Source organism: Pongo abelii, chromosome 5 (genome assembly GCF_028885655.2).
Source record: "Pongo abelii isolate AG06213 chromosome 5, NHGRI_mPonAbe1-v2.0_pri, whole genome shotgun sequence".
NCBI lineage: Eukaryota > Metazoa > Chordata > Mammalia > Primates > Hominidae > Pongo > Pongo abelii.
In genome coordinates, this window is record NC_071990.2 from 30,280,684 (window position 1) to 30,303,364 (window position 22,681).

The following is a 22,681-nucleotide window of genomic DNA, read 5'->3' on the forward strand; positions in this document are numbered from 1 at the left end:
TTGGACAATGAGAACACGTGGACACAGGAAGGGGAACATCACATACCAGGGCCTGTTGTGGGGTTGGGGGAGGGCAGAGGGATAGCATTAGGAGATATACCTCATGTAAATGAGGAGTTAATGGTTGCAGCACACCAACATGGCACATGTATACATATGTAACAAACCTGCATATTGTGCACATGTACCCTAGAACTTAAAGTATAATAAAGATATATAGATATTTTAAAAAATTAACTTAATAAAAAAGAAATCTGTAACAATAAGATGATCCTGTGGGACTGAATGCTTTTGTCATCCTTAAACTCATAATTGAAAGCTAATCTCTAATGTGATGGTGTTTGGAAGTGGAGCCATTAGGAAGTGATCATGCAATGAAGGCAAAACCCTCATTAATGAAATGAATGCCCTTATAAAAGGGAACCCAGAGAGCTCCTTGCCCCTTCCACTATGTGAGGATACCAAGAAAAAGCAACATCCATGAATCAGGAAGCAGCCCTTACCATACACGGACTCTTCCCAGTCCTTGATCTTTGACTTCCCAGCCTCCAGAACTGTGAGAAATAGATTTCTGTTGTTTGCAAGCCACATAGTCTATGGTATTCTGTTATAACTGCCCAGACTGACTAAGACAGACGATCATGAAAATATCAAGTATTGGAAATTAACATCAAAATTCTAAATGACAATTTATTCAAAGAGGAAATCATTAGAGAAATTAGAAAGTCTTCTGTATTCTGAAGGATAATGAAACACACATATCAAATGCATGGGATGCAGCTGAGGTAGTACTAGAGAAAAAACCAGTATCCTTAAATGCCTATATTAAGAAAGAAGGTAGGTCTCAAATTAGTAAATTAGTTTCTGCTATAAGAAACAAAGAAAAACAAATTAAACCAAAGCAGGGAGAAGGAAGAAAATAATAATCAAATAGAAAAAATGAAGCAGAAAGACAGAGAAAATTAATGAACCCAAATATTGGTTCTATGGGGAAAAATCAGTACACTTTATAAATTTCTAGCTAGACTGATCAAGACAAAAAGTTGCACATTAACAATGTCAAGAAAAAGCGAACATCAGTGCACACTCTCTAGATCTCAAAAAGAAATATTGATAATCTCATGTCAATAAGTTTGACAAGCAAATGAAATGAATAATTTCCTTGAGAGAGAAAACTTATGAAAACTGACCTGAGAAGAGATAGAAAATGTGGCCAGTCATATGTTGATTGTAGAAATTGAATGTGTAATCAAAATCCTTCTCATATAGGAAACTCCAGGTCCAGAAGGCTTCACTGATGAACTGTATCTGACAAATAATTTAGAAATAACATCAATTTTACACATACCTTTTAGAAATTAAAGGAGGCAACAATTTTCAATTTAATCCATGCAGCCAGCTTTCACAGTCAGGCATTGAGTATCTGTGGCTTTTCCAGGTGCACAGTGCAAGCTGTTGGTCAATCTACCATTCTGGGATTTGGAGCACCATGGCCCTCTTCTCACAGCTCCACTGGGCAGTGCCCTAATGTGGGGGCTCCAGCCCCCCATTTCCCCTCCACACTGCCCTAGCAGAGGTTCTCCGTGAGGGCCCTGCCCCTGCAGCAAACTTTTGCCTGGGCATCCTAGCATTTCCATACATCTTCTGAAATCTAGGTGGAGGTTCCCAAACCTTCATTCTTGACTTCTGTGCACCTGCAGGCTCAAAACCATGTGGAAGCTGTCAAGGCTTAAAGCTTGCACCCTCTGGAGCCATGGGCCAAGCTGTACCTTGGCCCCTTTTAGCAGCAGTGGGAGCAGCTGGGACCCAGGGCACCAAGTCCGTAAGCTGCACACAGCATGGGAACCCTGGGCCTCAACCAGGAAACCATTTTTTCCTCCTATGCTTCGGGGTCTGTGATGGGAGGGGCTACCATGAAGACCTATGGCATGCCCTGGAGACATTTTCCCCATTGTCTTGGGGATCAACGTTTGGCTCTTTGTTACTTATGCAAATTTCTGCAGCCAGCTTGAGTTTCTCCTCAAAAAAAAAAAAATGGTTTTTCTTTCTACTGCATTGTCAGGCTGTAAATTTTCTGAACTTTTATCCTCTGTTTCCCTTTTAAAATGGAATGCTTTTAACAGCACCCAAGTCACCTTTTAAATGCTTTGCTGCTTAGAAATTTTATCTGCCAGATACCCTAAATCATCTCTCTCAAGTTCAAAGTTCCACAGATCTCTAGGGCAGGGGCAAAATGCCACCAGTCTCTTTGCTAAAATGTAACGAGTCACCTTTGCTCCAGTTCCCAACAAGTTCCTCATCTCCATCTGAGACCACCTCAGCCTGGACCTTATTATTCATAGCACCATCAGCATTTTTGTCAAAGGCATTCAACAAGTCTTTAGGAGGTTCCAAACTTTCCCACATTTTTCTGTCTTGTTCTGAGCCCTCCAAACTGTTCCAACCTCTGCCTAATACCCAGTTCCAAAGTCGATTCCACATTTTTGGGTATCTTTTCAGTAGTGCCAACTCTACTGGTACTAATTTACTGTATTAGTCCATTTTCACGCTGCTGATAAAGAAATACCCAAGACTGAGAAGAAAAAGAGGTTTAATTGGACTTAGAATTCCACATGGTTGGGGAGGCCTCAGAATCATGACAGGAGGTGAAAGGCACTTCTTACATGGAGGTAACAAGAGAAAATGAGGAAGATGCAAAAGCAGAAACCCCTGACAAAACCATCAGATCTCATGAGACTTATTCACTACCACAAGAACAGTATGGGGGAAACCGACCCCATGATTCAAATTATCTCCCACTGGGTCCCCTGGGTCCCTCCCACAACACATGGGAATTATGGGAGTACAATTCAAGATAAAATTTGGGTGGGGACATAGAGCCAAACCATATCACCAGCATTATCCAAATAAAAATCCCAGACAAGAACATCACCAGAAAAAGAATCAAGAACAAATATTCCTCTTGAATACAGACTCACAATTCAATACAAAACGTTATCCAATTAAGATATACATAAAATGAATGATATGCCATGCCACATTGGTTTTTTTAATGGGAAAGTAAGGTTGGTTTAACATCTGAAAATTAAACAATACAATTCACCTAATTAATAGAACAAAGAAAAAATGTTGCACAATTATTATAGTCAATGTAGAAAAAGCACTTGCAAAATCAAGACCGTTTCATGACAAAATAGCTCAGCAAACAAAATCGAAAGCGATATCTTCAATGTGGTTAAGAACATCCACGAAAAGTTTACAGCTACCCTCATATTCAATTATGAAGGGCCAGATGCTTACTTCCTAAGATCAGCAACAAAGCAAAGATGTGGCTCTCCTCATTTTTGTTTAAAACACCTTATGAGCATCCTAACCAGTGCAATATGGCAAGAAAATGAAATAAAAAACCAATAAAAGGACCAGGTGTGGTGCCTCATGCCTGTAATCCCAGCATTTTGGGAGGCCAAGGTGGGAGGATCACTTTGGTTCAAGAGTTCAAGACTAGCTTGAGCAACATAGTGGACCCTTGTCTTTACTAAATATAAATAATTTTAATAAGAAAAGAAAGATAGGAAAGGAAGAAATAAAATCTTTCTTTCTCAGCTTAATTACATATGTAGAAAACAATAAGGAATTCTGAAAAAGTCTCTGGAATTAATAATCAAATTTGCAAAATGGTTCACAAAAGATATGTAATAAGTCTCTTAGACAAACATGACAAGATAGCAACGATACTAGTCATCAAAGAAGTGCAAGTTAAAACCACAATGAGAAACCATCACACATCACCTAGAATTAGTAAAGTTCAAAAGACATGTGATAATTCTAAATACTGGTAAGAATATGGAAAAAATAAAAATCTCATATTGTTGGTAGGAATGCAAAAAAAAGTTGCAGTCAATTTGTAAAATAATATGGCAATTTCTTAAACAGCTACCCATCCATTTACCGTATCACCCAACAATTCCACAAATATTTATTTATCCAAAGGAAATGAAAATGTAACGCCATGCAAAGACTTGTAGTCACTTATTTATAGTGGTTTCATTAATAACAGACCCTAACCGGAAATAACCCACATGTTTATTAGCTGGAGAATAGAGAAACCAATGAATAAACTGGAATTCCAACAATACTCAGCAGCTACTCAGTGACAAAAATGAATGAAATATTATTACTCTTAACTACATGGAAAAATCTCAAATATGGTTATGACAAGTGAGAGACCAAAGGACTACATAACATATGATTGCATGTCCATGAAATTCTAGAAATTTCATTATTACAGTAACAGAAAGTAGAGCAGTGGTTGAGTGAAGAGAAGGGGGTGAGGGTGGGAGGCAAGGATTAAATAGAAAAGGGGCATAAGGAAAGTTTTTAGGGAAAAGAAACTGTCCTCTATCTGGGCAATGTGGTAGTTACATGACTATAAATAATTACCAATATTCATAAAACATTGTAGCTAAAACTGGTGAGTTTTGTTATACACAAATGCCCCAATTAGGAAAAAAAAGGGTGGGGGAAGAAGGCAAAAATGAAGACACTTTTACATCATCAAAATCAGAAAATTCACTTCCTAGGGGTCTTGTACTACATATAATTTTGAAGGAAGTTCTTCAGGCTGAAGGGAAATGATACTAGATGGTGACCTAGATATAGAGAAAGGGATAATTAACAACAGAAATTATGCACATACACAGATGACATACACACTCATTTTCTTAATGACTTAATATGAATGCTTGAAACAAAAAGTGTTACTGTATTATTGAGTTTGTAAAGTATATTGATGTAATATATACAACAATAATAACATAATGGTAAGTTAAATGAAACTACACTGTTACAAGTGTCCTTTATTTTGCTGGATGCAGCTTAATATTACCTGAACTTCACCGTGAAAAGTCAAGGAATCGGGTTTCAATTCCTACAACAATAAAAAATTAGTGTAAAGAAATATACCTAAAAGCCACTAGAATTAAAACCATAAACTAAAAAACATTTACTTAACACATAAGAAAGTAGGAAAGGAGGAATAGAAACAAAAAGATATGAGACAAATTGAAAACATATAGCAAAATGGTAGACCAAAACCCAACCATTGTAAGTAAAGTGACACGACCTGAGTCACATTAGCAGGACTGCTGAGCACTGTGGGGAGAACAGACATGGGCAGGAAGTGAGGGACAGTGTTAGTGCCACAATTCAGGAGTAACAGGGTGGCAGGGACTAAGGCGAGGGGAGGGTGTGAGGGATGAGAGGGGCAGAGAGAAGGGCTGGAGAGGCAGGAGGTGAGGAAAAGGAGCAGGGGAAAGGACTCTAAAGCAGTGGAGGAGCCTAGCAGGGGGTTCTTTGCATGCATTCGGTATTTAATACATTTTGTGGGACTGCCAAAAACTAATGGCCTCATGATTAAAAACATAAGAGTAAAAAAATACCAAGTATGCAAATAAAATAGGCACACTGCTTAGATGTGCATAATTCATAAAAACAAGCAGCGCTTAAGCATTGATGATAGGCATTTTGACTTCAGTGCAATTTTGAGGCTCCTTGTTACAATATACAGTAACAAATCCTGCTTCTTTGTATTGAGATGTCCTGGACTCACACAGGGAAACTCGGGCTATGGAATGAAGATAATTTTAAATGCAACCACCCAGGGTCATGGATCCACAGTCTGGGAAAGTAAACTTAGAAGCTTTGTGACTCGAATTGCAATGCTGTTTGGATACACTTATATATGAAGCAGGCAAAATCAGGTCTTTTACAGATTAGAATCCTGATCATTCAGGGGTTAGATTGTGCTAACCACTGTATTAATAAACAAACAAACAAAAAAACCTGGTCACTATGAGTATCTCTATCTTGTGCCTTCAGCCACAACTTCACCAGGTTTAAAGAGAAAACCCCTTTCTCTACATCGCCATTCCCAAGGCGAGCTCACTCTCTGGCATCAAAGTTCCCTGGGGTGAGTTTTCTTCTAGGATAGTCCAAGGGGAGAGGTAAGGAGTCGGAAGTCCAGTTCAGGGACGAGGATTCCAGGATGAGAGTAAATGGGAAGGGGCTGGGCCCAGCCTGGGGGTTCTCTCCCTGGTTTCCACAGACAGATCCTTGACCAGGACTCAGGCAGTCAGTGTGACAGAGGCTGGCGTAGGAAAAGAGGGATCAGGACAAAGTCCCAGGTCCCAGGCGTGGCTCTCTGGGTCTCAGGCCCCGAGGGCGATGACTGCCCTGGGGAGGCACAGGGTTGGGGATTGCCCCACTCCCGAGTTTTGGTTCTCCCAACCTTCTTCCTGGATACTTGTGACGTAATCCCACTTCTCACTTCCATTGGGTGTCGGGTTTTTAGAGAAGCCAATCAGCGTTGCCGCAATCCCGGCCCTACAGTCCCGGCGCACCTCCCCGGACTCAGATTCTCCCCAGACGCCGAGGATAGGGGTCATGACTCCCCGAACCCTCCTCCTGTTGCTCTTGGGGGCCCTGGCCCTGACCGAGACCTGGGCCGGTGAGTGCGGGGTTGGGAGGGAAAGGGCCTCTGCGGGGAGAAGAGAGGGGCCTGCCCGGCGGGGGCGCAGGACCCGGGGAGCCGCGCCGGGAGGAGGGTCGGGCGGATCTCAGCCTCTCCTCGCCTCCAGGCTCCCACTCATTGGGGTATTTCAGCACCGCCGTGTCCCAGCCCCGCCGCGGGGAGCCCGGGTTCATCGCCGTGGGCTACGTGGACGACACAGAGTTCGTGCGGTTCGACAGCGACTCCGTGAGTCCGAGGATGGAGCCGCGGGCGCCGTGGGTGGAGTAGGAGGGGCTGGAGTAATGGGACCGGGAGACACGGAACGCCAAGGGCCACGCACAGATTTACCGAGTGAACCTGCGGACCCTGCTTCGCTACTACAACCAGAGCGAGGCCGGTGAGTGACCCTGGCCCGGGGCGCAGCTCACGATCCCTCCTCATCCCCCACGGACAGCCCTGGTCCCCGGTCTGAGTCTCCGGTCTGAGATCCACCCCGAGGCTGCGGGACCTGCCCAGACCCTCGACCGGGGAAGAAACTCGAGCGCCTTTACCCAGTTTAATTTTCAGTTGAGGCCAAAATCCCCGCGGGTTGGTCGGGGCGGGAGCAGGGCTCGGTGTTCGGGGCTGACGGCGGGAGCGGGGCCATGGTTCTCACACCATCCAGAGGATGCATGGCTGCGACCTGGGGCCCGACAGGCGCCTCCTCCGCAGGTATGAACAGTTCGCCTAAGGTGGCAACAATTACATCGCCCTGAACGAGGACCTGCGCTCCTAGACCGCCGCGAACACAGCGGCTCAGATCTCCCAGCGCAAGTGGGAAGCGGACAAATACTCAGAGCAGGTCAGGGCCTACCTGAGGGCAAGTGCATGGAGTGGCTCCGCAGACACCTGGAGAACGGGAAAGAGACGCTGCAGCGCGCGGGTACCAGGGGCCACGGGGCGCCTCCCTCATCTCCTGTAGATCTCCCGGGCTGGCCTCCCACCAGGAGAGTAGGAAAATGGGACCAATGCTAGAATAGCGCCCTCCCTCTGGTCCTGAATGGGAAGAATCCTGGGTTTCCAGATCCAGAGAGTGATTCTGAGAGCCCACCCTGCTCTCTAGAACAATTAAGGGATGAAGTCCCTGAGGAAATGGAGGAGAAGACAGTCCCTGGAATACTGATCCGCGGTCCCCTTTGACCCCTGCAGCAGCCTTGGGCACCAGGAATTTTCCTCTCAGGCCTTGTTCTCTCCCTCACACTGAGTGTGCCTATGGCTCCGATTCCAGCTCTTCTGAGTGCCTCGGCCTCCACTCAGGTCAGGACCAGAAGTCCCTGCTCCCCCATCAGAGACTCGAACTTTCCAAGGAATAGGAGATTATCCCAGATTCCTGTGTCCAGGCTGGTGTCTGGGTTCTGTGCTCCCTTCCCCACCCCAGGTGTCCTGTCCATTCTCAGGATGGTCACTTGAGTGCTGCTGGAGTGTCCCATGAGGAGTGCAAAGTGCCTGAATTTTCTGACTCTTCCCCTCAGATCCCCCAAAGGCACATGTGACTCAGCACCCCGTCTCTGACCTTGAGGCCACCCTGAGGTGCTGGGCCCTAGGCCTCTACCCTGGGAAGATCACACTGACCTGGCAGCAGGATGGGGAGGACCAGACCCAGGACACGGAGCTTGTGGAGACCAGGCCTGCAGGGGATGGAAACTTCCAGAAGTGGGTGGCTGTAGCAGTGCCTTCTGGAGAGGAACAGAGATACATGTGCCATGTGCAGCATGAGGGGCTGCCAGAGCCCCTCACCCTGAGGTGGGGTGAGGAGGGGTGTAAGTTGTCTCTTCTCAGGGAAAGGAGGAGACCTTCAGCAGGGTCAGGGCTGAGGCCTGGGGGTCAGAACCCCTCACCTCCCTCTCCTTTCCCAGAGCCATCTTCTCAGCCCACCATCCCCATCATGGGCATCGTTGCTGGCCTGTTTCTCCTTGGAGCTGTGGTCACTGGAGCTGTGGTTGCTGCTGCGATGTGGAGGAAGAAAAGCTCAGGTAGGGAAGGGGTGAGAGGTGGGGTCTGAGTTTTCTTGTTCCACTGTGGGTTTCAAGCCACAGGTAGAATTGTGACTTGCTTCATCACTGGGAAGCACCGTCCACACACAGGCCGACCCAGCCTGGGGCCCTGTGTGCCAACACTTGCTCTTTTGTGAAGCACATGTGAAAATGAAGGACAAATTTATCACCTTGATGACTGTGGTGATGGGGATCTCCCAGCGGTCACAGGTCACAAAGGGAGATCCCTACTGAGGACCGACCTCAGAAGGGCAGTTGGTCCAGTCCCCACACCTGCTTTCCTCATGTTTCCTGATCCTGCCCTGGGTCTACAGTCACAGTTCTGGAAATTTTCCTGGGGTCCAGGATTTGCTGTTTCCTTAAGGACCTCATGCCCCGTGTCCTCCCTGACCTCTCACAGGTTGTTTTTTTCTCACAGATGGAACAAGGAGGAGCTATGCTTGGGCTGCCTGTTAGTATGGGGGATTAGAGGGCTGCTCCCTGAGATCATTGGGACAGTGTAGACAAGATTCCTTCTTTAGCCACATCTCCTGTGGGCTCTGACCAGTTCCTATTTTTGTTCTACCCCAGGCAGCAATTGTGCCCAGTACTCTGATGCATCTCATGAGACTTGTAAAGGTGAGATGCTGGGGGGCCTGAAGTGGGTGGGGGTGAGGCAGAGGGGACATGATTCTGTTGAGGAGTTCTCTGGATTTAGACATCTTGAGCATGTGGTAGGCTGTTCAGAGTGTCACCAGGTACAGTGACTGCCCTGGATTTGTTTATGATTATTTTCTCCTGTAGCTTGAGACAGCTGCCTTGAGTGGGACTGAGAAATACAAAATTTCTTCAGGTCCTTCCTCTGACACACACCATTGTAATTTCAAGAGCTCTTGACTTCTATATCTGCACCTGACACATGAATATATCTATGTGTCTGTGTTCCAGTTAGCATAATGTGAGGAAATGGGCAACTGGTCCACCACTGCCACCACGACCACCACCCCACACTGACCTGTGCTTTCTTCCCCAGTCAAGTTTCTTGTTTCAGCAGAGGTGAGGCTGGGACATTTCTATTCATGTCTTAACTTTAAGTTTCACTGAGCTGCAACTTACTTCTCTATTCAAAATAAGAACCTGGATATGAATTTTTCAAATTCTTGCTGTGAGGTTGGATTGATGGTTTAATGAAAGGAGAGCAAGACTCTTAAAACTTGAGAGAGGAAGTAAAACCTGAGAGCCTTCCAGAATCCATTTTTGCTGTGCTGGGCTTGTTGTAGATGGAGACAGGAGAGAGAGGGCTGTGAGGAGCTGAGTGTGGACAGCCTATGCTCAGTTGGTGCTCAGTACATCATGGAATTTGACGTGGTCATTCTTTGGGTTGATCATCTTCACTGCTCCATTGTTTGTGTTCCTTCAGTAGAACCTTGTTTCACCAGGACCTGTGATCACAGGGACACAGACATTGCCTGGGCCTTGTCCTGTCTTTAGGACCGTGGACAGCGAGGGCTTCATAGGCTAGGTCAGGCTATGGTCTGGCCCTAATATTTTGTATCATTATTGTTGGTTTCTTTGTTTCTGTAGAGGACTATGCCTTTTCCTGTTCTGGTGTCTGGGTTCTGATCTCTTTCTCCCCTGGGTGTCCCTCATCTCTGACAGCAGCAGGAGTCATTTTTCCTGTCATTGTCCCTACAAGTTGGAAGGCAGTCCCTGCACACAGAAGTCTGGTATTAAGAGATGAATTTTCAAGCCCATGCAGCTTTTACCCTATTTCCAGGGCTCTTTCTTGGATTGTATTCGCTATCTTTTCCCCAATCTTTTTAAAGGAACTAGATTCTGAAATTAGCAGAGAGGAGGGATGCCACAAGTTCTCATCTTAGGTAACTTTCTAGTGGAACTCCTCTTCTGCTCAGCTCTCCTACCCACTCTCCCTTCCCTGAGTTGTAGTAATCCTAGCACTGGCTCTAATGCAAACTCGTGGATTTATAAAGCGCAGTCTAACTTAGATTTATATTTGTTTGGAAATTGGGATTCATAGTCAAAGATTGTTCTTTCCTAAGAGGGAAATATAATTGCATGCTGCAGTGTGCAGAGGGGTTGGTGTGGGAGGAGGGATGTGGGGATGGAGGGAGGACACACAAGCAGCACTGCTGAGAAAAGCACAGGTGGCCTTGATGTCAGTGTGAGGGGATCTTGTGCTATAGTTGCTGCGAAACCGCATTTGGCCAGAGGCTGTTAATAAAGATACTGCCTTTAGAATAGGAGGTGCTCTACAGTGATCATTCATTCAGCTGACATTTGTTGTCTGCCAGACATGTGACAGAATGTTTTTGCATCTGGGGAAAGTCATTGAAGTAAAATCAGAAAAATCTCTAGCCTTGTGGAGCATGTGTTCCAGTGGGAAGAGGCAGATGGTACATACACTCTAATATACACAGAGTAAATGAGGAAAGTGTTAGAAGGTGATAAGTGCTGTGGAACAGGTGATCAGAGTATGGGTTGTGGGACCGAGAAGGTAGCTATTGTGCCAGGGTGGTCAGCATGGGCCTTGTTGGGAAGGTGACCTTTGATGAAATATTTGAAAGACATAAAGGAATTTGTCATGAGGGCATCTGGAAGAAGTTTTTTCTAGGGAGAAGGAACCTTCAGTGTCAATGTACCAGGGCAGGATCATGTCTGTGTGTTCTGGGAAGAACACGGGACCAGGTATGGCTACAGCAGAGAGTCACTGAGATAAGGTCAGGGGTTTGGTCAGATCATGTGGGCCTAGGGCTCGAGTATGTGGGAAGGATTTTGATTTTGAATGAGATAGTTTTAAGCAGAATAAAGACATGCCACAACTTCTCTTTTAAAAGGATCACTCTAGCTGCTGTGCTGAGAACAGAATCCAAAGGCCGGAGATGAGCAAGGCAGGTGGGAGAACTGTAGGAAATGAGTGCAGTATTTCAGGCTGGAGATGTCGGTTACTTCAGCTGGGGTGTGAGCAGTGGAAATAGTGGGAAGTGACTGGATTCCTACTATTTCCAATCACTTTATACAGCATTTTCTAATGGACTAAATCTGGGGTATGAGAAAGAAGAGTAAAGGATACCAAAAATGTCAGACTGTGACTAAAAAGAGTTGCCATCAGCCGAGAATGAGAAAACTAGCAGGAGCATATGAGAGGAGGGGACGTCGCAGGCAGTCACTGTGGGAGATGTGGGATCTGAGATGCCACTGAGAAATACCAGTGAGGTAGTCGGGTTGGCAGTTGGACAGATGAATCTGGAGACATTTACGAGAAATAGACTTGGGAGGTGATGTCATATAAAAGTTATTTAAAGCCTTGAGTCTGGATGACGTCTCCAAGGGATTGATTGGCTATAGAAGAGAACAGGAACAAGGACTGAACACTAGGCCTCTGTTGCTAAAGGATCTGATCAGACAACACACCTAGATCAGACTGCACAGTCCTGACCCCACATCTAGAAGGTACATAGACCAGGGAGTTCCAGACTTTCCTGTGGACAGGAATCACCTGGACATCACCTTAAGTCTAAGCTGATCTGGAATCGAGAATGAGATTTCCTACTTATAAAATGTTGCTGTTGGTGCTGATGCTGCTGGTCTTCAGATCCCACTTTTGGTAGCATACAGACCAGGATTCCTACGCTGTGCATCAGCCTCGCCTGTGAGGCCTGTTAATAAGCAATTCCTGGACTCTGTGCGCAGCATTCTGACACAGGGGCATCTGTGGAGAGGCCTGAGTATTCTACAACAAGCCCACAGCAAACCTGGTGCTCAGCCAGATTTGATATCACTGAGATCAGTAGTTGGAGAATGCCCAGGATGGGGAAGGGTCTCAGACCCACATTTAAGTGTTGCTTTATTCTGTTTTGTTTTTTGTTTTTTGTTTTTTTAAAGGAGGACGTGTTTCTTTAATTGTAAGACAGGATGCTGAGAGATAAATGTCATTTTCTCTGTCATGGGGTATAGTCAGATGGAAGATTTAGAAGTGGCTCACAGCTCAGCATAATGAACAAATATCTGAATGCTGCTTTCTGAAACTACTCCCCAGAATGATTTCACACTCACTCCTTGGATCAAACAATGACTTGCAAATTTTTCTAATTTAAACATAAAGGAGTGTACATATCGGTATTAGTATTCATTTTATTTTGGGGAAGGGCACCGTATTAGTCCATAGTCCATTTTCACACTGCCGATAAAGACATACCCAACCTTGGGAAGAAAAAGCGGTTTAATTGGACTTATAGTTCCATTTGGCTGGGGAGGCCTCAGAATCATGGTGGGAGGTGAAAGGCACTTCTTACATGGTGGTGGCAAGAGGAAATGAGGAAGAAGCAAAAGCCAAAACCCCTGATAAACACATTGGATCTCGGGAGACTTATTCACTATCATGAGAATAGCATGGGAAAGACCGGCCCCCATGATTCAGTTACCTCCCCCGGGTCCTTCCCACAACACGTAGGAATTCTGGGAGATACAATTCAAGTTGAGATTTGGGTGGGGACACAGCCAAACCACATCAGGCACAGAACCAGGTTTGAAGCTACACAGCCAGGAACATAATCCACAGCCACCCTAATTCAGATCTCCCATAGGAACCACTGCCCCTGCTCCTGGGCACAGATGCTACTGCACATACCTCTGATTCCCTGATGGCGGACACCAGGCCCTGTGGCAAGGACTGCTATCACTGCTGCTTCTGAGAACTGCTTCACTACTGCTCCTCAGCCATCTTTACCAAAATGCAGTATTTACTGTCCCAGCCTCTCTGTGTCATCTCGTCCTGATTAGAAGCCCACATGTGGTTATCTAAATTGTGCAGCCAAAGCCTCTTGCAGTGTTTAACTGCAATAATGTTGGGGAAAGTGAATTTTTCTCTTTTGTAGAAGGAGGTAGTCCCTGCCTTCTAATAAGACTCTTCAACATAGGAAGAGAATTCAGGTGCTGGAGGTAGAGGGGTGAGGGATGGAAAAAGAATGACAAATTTCAATTCCTAGAATCGTGATCTGAGACTAGAACTTTATCTAGTACATTGCAGGCACCTGGGTTTGGTTGAGTGTATAATAAATGACATAGTTCAACTTATTCCCTTGATAGTTTGTTTTGGGGTCCAGCTTTTGTCTACCCCAGTTTTCACATACAGATACGTGGAGAAGCATTGTGTGATGGTAAAATGATTACTTGAAAGGATTTTTCCCTATCTTTGTCTCTTGCTAGGATTAAAAACCCATATCTGTAAGACATCAGAGGATCTATGTATACACTGACATTTTATATAAATTTTTAATATTTTGTTCTATCTGCACATGCTCCTAGGGAGAGTATCTATACATTCACCAGTTTTAATGTGACTGCTCACAGAAGCCTAAAAAACCATCCTAATTTAGATGCCATGCTACTCAAACTATTGTATGAACAGCTGATAACCATACTGTTTTTAGCAGACCCAGTGACATGGTATAAATGCTCATCTTTTGCTTGACTGTTACTAGTCTGGGATGAGATAAAGTAGAGGTTTACTTGCATAGTTCACTCACAATTTCTATATGTATATTATTGTGGGCTGCTAACAAATAGTCCACAGACCAGTGCTAGCCCACAGACTGCACTTTGAGAGTAGCATTGGTCTAGATGTACTTGTATTCCAGCATCTACCTCGGTGTCAGATTAATGGCAGGAATTAATCAGTAGCGAATGGGGATGCCATTTCCAGTAATAGGGTGAACTAGGTTTTAAGGCTGCCTCTTCTACCAAAAACAACTAAAAAAGAGATGAAATGTGAAAATCACCCAAAAGTATAGAAATATAAAAAAGGGAATAATCTTTTTGGTTAAAATATAAATGTGGGCAGGATTTAGAAAAAGGGAAGTTGCTTTTATCTTGAGGGCATTTGCCAAATCTGGAAAAATCTTAGCTTTGGTTTTCTCAGCTTCATATGGTATAGTGCAAAGGAGATGATTCTCAGAACTTGTTTGTATAGGGAGTATAAGAGGAGACACTTTTGTGTACCCCATGAAATATGGGAAACAAAAGATGTGTTTCCTCAGGGTAAGAAAAGAAAATCTGTTTCATCCCCCAACACAAGAGTATTCTAAAGAAATTTGCCTTTCAGTCAGCAAAACCTGTTTTTGAGAATTTACAACCACCAGCCAGCACTCCTGCAGATTTGTTGCCCAAACTATCTTTACCGTTTTGGGCCAAAATAACCTCAAAGCATGATTTTGATTAATAATTGTCCTGGATTAGCGATGATCCAAAAATTGGAAGAAGGAAACAAAAATCTCTATAGGAGTGCACATTTAACCCATATGTCAAAGAATTTGCCCAAATAATTCTACAAGGAAAAAGCTGCTCAGAGCATGAACTGTATAAGGTACAAGTGGAGAAAAGTCAGTCTGATTGAGAACCAGTGGAAACAATAGATAAGAGGCTCATAAAGCTTCAATATTTGAATTATGAAATAAAATAACGTAACTAGTATTACATTTAAAAAAATTATGAGCTGGGCACGGTGGCTCATGCCTGTTATCCCAGCACTTTGGGAGGCTGAGGCGGGCGGATCCCTGAGGCGGGGAGTTTGAGACCAGCCTGACCAACATAGAAAAACCCCGTCTCTACCAAAAATAGAAAATTAGCTGGGCGTGGTGGCACACGCCTGTAATCCCCACTACATGGGAGGCTGAGGCAGGTGAATCACTTGAAACTGGGAAGCGGGGGTTGTGGTGAGCCGAGATTGCACCACTGCACTCCAGCCTGGGCAACAAGATCGAAACTCTGTATCAAAATAATAATAATAATAATATAATAATAATAATTATGACAAGCTTGAAAATACCTACAAAATGTATTAACCTAAAAATGACCTGTTTTTCAAAAGAACTAAGTTAGTTTTTAGGAAGTAAAATTAACTTTGATTTTAAAATGTTTAACTTAGTTGAATTAAAAATTAAAAAGTCATGGTCTATTGACTTTTGCTTTGGATTATGATGGAATAACAAGGACCAGATTTACTCTCATGCCTTAAGCACAACAAACTCAAAATAATATATGAAAAAATAGCTATGTACTCAGATACTAGACAGCAGGTATCCCAGAGACTGTGATCTCTGGGAGAAGGGGAATAGAAGAGGTAAGGTCTACAGTTGTCCAGCTTCCTTCCTGGACAGAGTTTCCAAGGCAGAGTGCAGAGAGGCAGAGCCCTAACCAGGAGGTTCACTGAGGCGAGGGGACAGAGTTGTGAACTTGGAGACTCCAGGACATCCAGAATATGCAAAGATGAAGGCACATAGAAAAGACAGCTGATGATAAAAAGCACTGTAAGTCTGCAGGAGGTACCCCTCAAATTTCAGTTAATCAGCATATTATATAAGGGAACTACCCAAAGACAGGGAAATAATTATCCGAAAGGACTTCAGAGAATAGTACCCAGTGATATACAGGGCTGGAAATAATGCCCGCTCCCACTAGCCAGACTGGAAAACCTCATAATTTGCTGAGCATTGGATAGAGTATTCTGAAGGGTCTTATGTCAGCAGTGGTAAATAATTAGCCCTGGACTAAACACTTTTTGTTTTTTTGCTAACAGATATTAAAAGACTTAAAATGATCAAACAGCTCCTGAATAACTTAATTTGTCCCAGTAAAAAAAAAGCTCAGCCAGGCACAGTGGCTCATGCCTGTAATCCTAGCACTTTGGGAGGCCAAGGTGGGCAGATCACCTGAGGTTGGGAGTTCGACACCAGCCTGACCAACATGAAGAAATCCCGTCTCTACTAAAAATGCAAAATTAGCCGGGCATGGTGGTGCATGCCTATAATCCCAGCTACTCGGGAGGCTGAGACAGGAGAATTGCTTGAACCCAGGAGGCGGAGGTTGCAGTGAGCCAAGTTCTCACCATTGCACTCCAGGCAACAAGAGTGAAACTCTGTCTCAAAATAATAATAAAATAAAAAGCTCATGAATACTTATAGAATGCAAAAATATCTGGCACCTAACCTGGTAAAGTCATGTCTGGCATTAAATAAAAACAATCACCAGGCATATAATAAAAACAAGAAAATACAACTCAGAAGGCAGAGAAAACAATCAGTCTAAAGTTACCTAGAACTGACATAGATGTCAGAATTAGCAGGCAATAACATAAAACAGTTATTGTAAATGTATTCCATATGTTCAAAAAGTTACACAGAGACATGAAAGATACATAAAACATCAAAATCAAACTTCCAAAGATGAAAATGTCAGACATAAAATACACTGGATGTGAGGTGAGATTAATGGTAAACTTTATGTTGTAGATTAAACAGTGACTTTGAAGACATAGAAATAGAAACTTTCTGGGCCAGGTGCGGTGGCTCAAGCCTGTAATCCTAGCACTTTGGGAGGCTTAGATATAGAAGGAATGTATCTTACCAGGATAAGGGCTATGACAAACTCACAACTAACATCATACTCAATGGCGAAAGTTGCATACTTTTCCTGTAAGATCAGGAACAAGACAATGATGCCCACTCTGGCCACATCTATTCAACATTGTACTGCTAATTCTAGGCAGAGTAATTAGGGAAGAAAAAGAAAAGGGATCTAAATTGGAAAAAAAGAAGTCAAATTGCCTCTGTTTGTAGATCACGAGATCTTATATGTGGAAACCCCAAACACTCCACCAAAATACTACTGGCACTGAAAAAAAAAAAATCAGTGAAGTTGCAGCATACAAAATCAGCATACAAAAATTAGTGGTACTTTTATATACTTACCAAAAACTGTCTGAAAAAGAAATCAATAAAATAATCTCAGTTATAACAGTATCAAAAAGAATAAATTACTTAGGAATAAATTTGATCAAGGAGCTGAAAAATCTGCACACTGAAAACCATAACATAATTGGAAAAAAAGAACCATAATTGGAAAAAAAAGAAGTCAAATTGCCTCTGTTTGCAGATCACAAGATCTTATACGTAGAAACCCCAAACACTCCACCAAAATACTGTTGGAACTGAAAAAAAATCAGTGAAGTTGCAGGATACAAAATCAGCATACAAAGATTAGTAGTACTTTTATATGCTTATAAAAAACTATCTGAAAAAGAAATCAAGAAAACAATCTCAGTTATAACAGTATCAAAAAGAATAAATTACTTAGGAATAAATTTGATCAAGGAGCTGAAAGATCTGCACACTGAAAGCCATAACAGGGACAAAAAAAATTGAAGAAGCCATAAAATAATTGGAAAGATATCCTTGTTCTTGGATCAGAAGAATCAATATTGCCAAAATGTCCATACTACCCAAAGCAATCAACAAATTTAATGTAACCCCTATCAAAATTCCAGTGGGATTTTTAACTGAATTAGACAATCTCAAAAGTCGTATGGAACCACAAAAGAACTGCAATAGCTACAGCAAATATATAAAAAAATGAAATCAGTAAAGAAATTTCTGTACCCCCATATTAATTGCAGCACTATTCACAATGGCCAAGATATAGAAACAAAGTAAGTGTTTATTGATTAATGGATGATTAAAGACATTGTGATACACACACATATACACACACACGAATATTATTCAGATATGAAAAGGAAGGAAATACTGCCATTTGTAACAACATGGATAAACCTGAAGGACATTATGCTAAGTGAAATAAGCCAAACACAGAAAGAAAAATACTGTATGATCTCATTTATATGTGTAATCTATAAGTGGAATTCAGAGAAACAGAGGTAGAAACAGTCAATTGAATTAACTTAACTTTGACCTGAGGCTGCCTGTGTACCTAAGTCAGTAGGTAAACAAATCAAAACCTGAGTTAGGAGTATAACTGTTAGCTGGGGTTCACCCAATCACAAGCAGCCAACTCATCACACCATGCCCAAATAAGGCAAATGCCTAGCTGTAGACAATCAGGTGATTTTTCTTCTTCTGTGTCTGGCACATAAAGGCTTGCTGCGCACACTCCTGGGTGGAGCTTTCTGACCCTCTCCTGGTTCTGAGTGCTGCCAAATTTGTAAATTATTTTTTGCTCAAATAAACTCTTCTAAATTTAGTTTGTCTAAAGTTGTTGGATTTTTTTTTTTTTTTTTTTTTTTTTAGTGGTTACTAGGAGTCATGTGTAGGGGAAATGGGGAGATGTTGGTAAAAGTTTACCAACTTGCAGTTATAAGGTGAATAAGTTCTGGAAACCTAATGTACAGTGTGAAAGGAAAAATAATCTCAGGTCCCCAAAATCACTAAGCCAAAGTGATTTGGGCTTACAACAGGATGGCAACTATTGGTATACTTGAAATTTACTAAGAGAATAGATCTTAAGTATTCTCACCACACACAAAAATATTAACTATGTGTCATAGATATGTTAATTAGCTTGATTGTGGTAATCATTTTACAATATATATGCATTTTAATAATCATGTTGTACAACTTGAATATATATAATTCTTGTTTGTCAATTATCCTTCAATAAAGCTAGGGAAAAATAAAATACTTAGAAATAAATGTAATAAAAAAAGTACGAAATTTATACTACAAAAAAAACCGACAATATTTTTACAGAAATCAAAGAACTAAATAAATAAAAAGATGTTCTATTTTTATGGATCAGAAGACAATATTATTAAGATGGCAGTATATCAAAATTGGTCTACAAATTCAATGCAGTTCTATCAAAATCCCAGCTGACTGCTTTGCAGAAACTGACAAGATGATATTAAAATTTATATGGAAATTCAGTGAACTACAAAAGTTACAAAACTTTTGACAAAGAACAGAGTTTGAGGAACTATACTTGCTCATGGCAAAAGTTACTACAAAGCTGCAATAATCAATACAGAGTGATACTGACATAAGGATAGACATACAGAGCAATAGAATAGAGAGGCTAGAAATAAAAGTTTATAATTATGGTCAATTAAATTTCAAAAATACTGCCAAGGCAATTCAGTGGGGGAAAGAAAAATCTTTTTGAGAAATTATACACAATTCAATAGCAATAAAACAAATAACCTAATTCAAAAGTGGACAAAGGACTTGAATAAACATCTTTCCAAAGAAGACATACAAATGACCAACATGTATATGAGATGGTGCTGAATGTAACTAATCAGAAAAATGCAAATCAAAATTGCAATGAAGTGTTACCTCACACCTGTCAGAATAGTTATTATCAAAAAGATAAGAGGTAATAAGTGTTAATGAGGGTGTAGAGGAAAGGGAATCCTTATACATGGTTGGTGGGAATGTAAATTGGTACCAGCATTATGGAAAACAGTATGGTCTTCCCTCAAAAAATTAAAACGATCTTTCCTTAAAAAAATTAAAAACAGAACTACCAGTATAAGATCCAGCAGTTTTACTTCTGGGCATGTATCCAAGGAAAATGAAATCAGTATCTCAAAGAAATATTTGCACCCATATGTTTATCACAGCATTATTTCCTGGAAATAACCTGAATGTCTGTCAATTGATGAATGGATTAAAAATATGTTTTACTCTGTTTTATGCTGCTATAACACAATATCACAGACTGGGTAATTTATAACAAATAGAAATGTATTTTCTCTCAGTTCAGGAGGCTATGAATCCAAGATCAAGGCACTGGCTACTGGTGAGAGCCATCTTGCTGCATCATCACATGACTGAAGGTAGAAGGGCAAGTAAAGTACAGAGAACACACTCCTGGAAGCCCTTTTATAAAGGCATTAAAACCACCCCCAACGGTGGAACCCTCATGGTCCAATCACCTCTCAAACTTCTCACCTCCTAATAATGTTACAATAGCAATTAAATTTCAATATGCAGCTGGGTGCGGTGGCTCACTCCTGTAATCCCAGCACTTTGGGAGGCTGAGGTGGGAGGACTGCTTGAGTCCAGGAGTTCAAGACCAGCCTGGGCAACACAGTGAGACCCCCATCGCTAGAAATATATATATACTTCAACCCATGTTGAAATATAAATGGGTTGAAACAACATGGGATTTGGAGGGGTCAAAAATTCAAACCATAGCAATGTGGTGAGTATGTATACACACACACACAGAATGGAATAGTAGCCACAGAAAAAGGAAGTACTGACATTTGCAACAACATGGATGAACCTGGAGGATATTATATTAAGTGAAATAAGCCAGACACAGAAAGACAAATATTATATAACCTCATATTTGCAATCTAAAACAAGTGAAACTCATGGAAACAGAGGTAGAATGGTGGTTACCAGGGGCTTGAGTGGGAGAAATGGGGAGATGTTGGTCAAAGGGTGCAAATTCTCAGTTATATAATGAACAAGTTCTAGAAATCTAATGTTCAATATGGGCAGTAATGGATTTGTTAATTTGATTGCAATAATAATCATACAATGTATATGTGTATTAAATCATCATGATGTATGCCATGCATAACTTTGTCAATTAAATGTTTTTTAAATATGAAATGGCCAATGGTTAGAAAAAAATTGTGCTGATGTAACTGTATATCCACCTGCAAAAGAATGAAGTTTGACCCTACCTCATATCATGTACATAAATGCATATGGACCAAAGACCTTAACATGGACCAAAGACCTAAATGTTAGTGCTAAAACTATAAAACTTACAAACAAAAAATATATGCAAAAACCTTCATGACCTCGGATTAAGCAGTGTTTTTTTAAATACGATACCAAAACACAAGTAACAATAAACCAAACAGATAAATTGGATCTCAACAAAGTTTAAAACTCTGTGTTCCAAAGAATACAATCAAAAAAGTAAAAATACCACCCTCAGGCTAGGAGAAAGTATTTATATATCTTATATGTGAGAAATAATTAGTATATAGAACACATAAACTCTTACAAGTCAAAAATTAAAAGACAAATAATACAAGTAAAAAATGAACAAAGGGCTGAATAGATACTTCTCCACAGGAGATATAAAGATGGCTAATAAGAATATGAAAAGATGCTTGGCACTGTTAATCATCAGGGAAATGCAAATTAAAAGCACAATGATATACCCCTGCACGGTCACTGGAATAGCTAGAATAAATAAGACAGATATCAATAAGCAGTGGTGAGGATGTGGAGCAACTGGAATTCTTGGACATTGCTGGTAAGAATGTAAAATGGTGCAGCCTCTTAGAGAACAGTCTGGCAGTTCCTCAAAGTTTGAATATAGAGTTAGTATTTGACCCAGCAATTCCATTTCTAGGTATATACCCAAGAGAAATGAAAACATGTCCATGCAAAAATTTGCACATAATGGTCAAGCAGCATTATTCTCAATGGCTGAAAAGTGGAAACAATACAGATGCCCATGAACAAATGAATGAATAAGATGTGGTCAATCTATGGAATGGAATATTTGGCCATAAAAAGAAATGCAGTACTAATAAATGCTGCAATGTGGATGAACCTTGAAAACATTATGCTATGTGAAAGACGCCAGTCACAAAAGACCATCCATTATGTTATTTCATTTATATGAAATGTCTATAAGAAATAAATTTGTAGAGAGAAAGTAGATTAGTGGTTGCCTAGGACTGAGGAAATGTTGGAGGGAAAAATGGGGATGACTGCTTGAGAATAAATGTACATGGGTGATGAAAATGTTCTAAAAATAGTTTTGAAGTGATGAACATGTTCTACAATTGATTGTGGTGATGGTTGCATTATGAATATGCTAAAAACCATTGAGTTTAAATGGTTGAATAATATGATATATGAATTTTATCTTAATGAAACTGTTCTAATGAAAAATGATGGCTCACATGAAATAAAATTGATGTGCCAGAGCCGCCATGGCAGAGTGTGGAGAAAGAGACCAAAAGGCTCAGAGCAGTGAGCATGCTGGCATAGATAGATACACTCTATAAAACTGGATCGTGCACTGGGTGACTGTTTATTTGGAAGGGCCCAAAGGAAACTCTATTCATCAGGCAACAAGTCATGGGCAGGTGAACGGGGTATTAACTTAATTTTGTCCTTCGTGGGCTGGAGCTGACTCTATGAGATGATATTGGAGAACTTGGTGCCCTAGCAACAATGGGACAGTAGGATCCCAGAAAGCTAGAGGCCAGCTGGCAGCAAGGCAGAATCAAAATGGACAAAATTCCCAAAATAGTGAGTAATGTTAGAATGGAAGCCAGGAAATCCTGACTGCAAGGGAGTTAGGGAAATTA

At 41.7% G+C, this 22,681-nt stretch overlaps 1 pseudogene; it reads left to right on the forward strand.

The window, feature by feature from the left end:
• The first annotated feature begins 6,410 nt into the window (after positions 1-6,410).
• On the forward strand, positions 6,411-22,201 carry LOC100459810 (HLA class I histocompatibility antigen, alpha chain G-like; annotated as a pseudogene).
• Positions 22,202-22,681: the final 480 nt, after the last annotated feature.